Source organism: Nanorana parkeri, unplaced genomic scaffold, assembly GCF_000935625.1.
Source record: "Nanorana parkeri isolate BGI_ZX_2015 unplaced genomic scaffold, ASM93562v1 scaffold631, whole genome shotgun sequence".
Taxonomy (NCBI): domain Eukaryota; kingdom Metazoa; phylum Chordata; class Amphibia; order Anura; family Dicroglossidae; genus Nanorana; species Nanorana parkeri.
Window position 1 is genome coordinate 190,933 of NW_017306899.1, and position 2,314 is coordinate 193,246.

Consider the following 2,314-nt stretch of genomic DNA (forward strand, 5'->3'; position numbering starts at 1 on the left):
ACATATCTGTGTCTGTCAAAAGAATTTGTCAAATTACACCAAATGTAGAAATCTCAATCAAACTATCAAAGCACAGATACATAATTTAAAAATATTCTATTACAGAATAAAACATACATGCTTACACAGCATTATAAATGCCATCATAGAGCTGCCTATGTGCAGTTATAAAAACAAGTGTCATAGGGAGAAACTGTGAGATTTCTTTTTCTTTACTGTGAGTAACATCAAATAAAAAGTCTGGAAAACATACAGTAATACATCTGCCAACGTCCTGGCTGATGGATTTATCAATTTTTGTCCCTCCGTTAAAACCCCAATAAACACACGGACTGCGACAAACAACTTTAACAATAACCAGTCACAACAATAGCCACAACAAACAACTTTAACAATAACCAAAGTAGCAAACCAAATAATATACAAAAATAATACTGTAAACAATGGTTGACCTGAGAAGGGGTTTTTGGGTGCCCAACAGCCAAAAAGGCCTCTCATAACACTCCACCCATGTCCCCAGCCGCACCACAACCAGCTCGAGGACACTTACTCCTTCTGGGTTCTCAAGGGGCCAGGCCCCGCCCTTTACAAATCCAGACACCAACAGGGGGAAGCACCCATACCAGCTGAGGGCACCCCATTTTTGTAATCAACTGCGATTTTGTAGACCCCCTAACCCGCCAAGCTGCCGTGACAAAAGAAACCCCCCCCCCAACCCCCATAACCACAAAATTCAGGGAGGAAGGGTGGGACAACCTGCTTCCTTTGTCGATTTCCAGAAAGATGGCATCCCTCAGCCCTCACAGTTCCTTCCCATGCGGCTCCACCCGGACACCTGACTCCCACATCCAATCAGGTAAGAGCAGCTATTCCCATTTTATTTTTAACCCTTTCTCCTGGGACTATTCCTCCCCCTAGTCATGTAGCCCCTCCGCTTAGTCTCCCCGTGTCTGTCTTTTCATAAAAATTACTATCCACACAAACCAGTTGTTAATGGTCATAGTTCTTATAGTTCTATAGTCATTCAGTGTTGCATTTTCCACACTTAAATAGTGAAATGGCCATGAGTATAGCTTGCTTTCTCCACTGTAGAAGCTCCATATTGAAAAGAAGGTTTACTTTATGCTGGCTCCAGCATCCACTTATACTTACCTTCCATTTCTCTCCCAACCTCTCTGCTCATATGTGAGACTGAGGAGAATATGTCCTGTGTAGCCTCAAAGTTTCTATAATTGAAGTAAAACACAGGGCTGAAGAATCTCTCTCAGCTTGCATGTTACAGTGCAGGGTGCCCGAGCACCAAAGTGGCAAGCACCAGCAGTGTTACATGGGGAAAGTAGGAAAGTAGGGGGGTCACATTCTTTTCAATACCTGGAAGTACTGGGAATGCTACTTCCCTCCCAGTAACCAGAGTGCTGGCATTAAAGTGAACATATTGCTTTGCCCTGCATAGCAAACATTCATTTATAGTCCCCCTGCCCAGCCTTTGTTCAGCCAGATTTAGAGATAATCTTATATCTATAACTAACATTCCCCTTGAAGAGACTACACTCATACATTAGTAAAAAAACTTTAGACTGCTATTATTTACCCCTATTGTAAGCCTGACATCTCTGTTTAAAACGGTAAAAAAGGCGAGCGCACAACTGTTATGCAATGTGGCAAGAGGAATAGATCTGTTTAAAATAAATTTTAATACTAAACAATTCTGGAACAATTTAGAAGCAAAAACAAAAACAAAAGTTAAAACGAATTTTTAAAACGAATTTTTAAAAATTAATTAAAGAATGGGGTGAGCCAGCTTCTCGTTCAGGGGGAGGGACCCTGCAGACACATGTAAAAAGGAGGGTGGAAAGAAGCGCTGCAACCCTGGGATATTGTGGGGATAGATAACAACTTTAAAAACTTTAAAAACAATACTGGACTGAAAACTCACTGTTTGGGTGGACCAGATGAGGTCTTGCAAATCAGGAGAAAGGCTGTATGGATCGCTCAGCAGTGTCTTCGGGCGATCGGTGTGGATGTGGTAAACGGGCCAAACGTAGTAATGGTGGACGTAGTAATGTCCTGCCGGTGAGGGGTATGAGTTTGGAAGTATCTGGTTTGGTCCCCTGGTGGTGGAGGAGAGATAGTGGTGACAGCTAGGAGGCTCCTGTGGCTGGAGCGCAAGAATTTGCCGTCCTGTAGCCTTGTTTGTACAGAGGCTCTGCACTGAGGGTGTTCGTGCCGTCCAATACCGTGGGAGATCAGCTGGCCAGGCTGAGACCCGACGGCTGAACGGGAGCGAGAGTGCCGCTCTGTAGCGGTTTGGAAA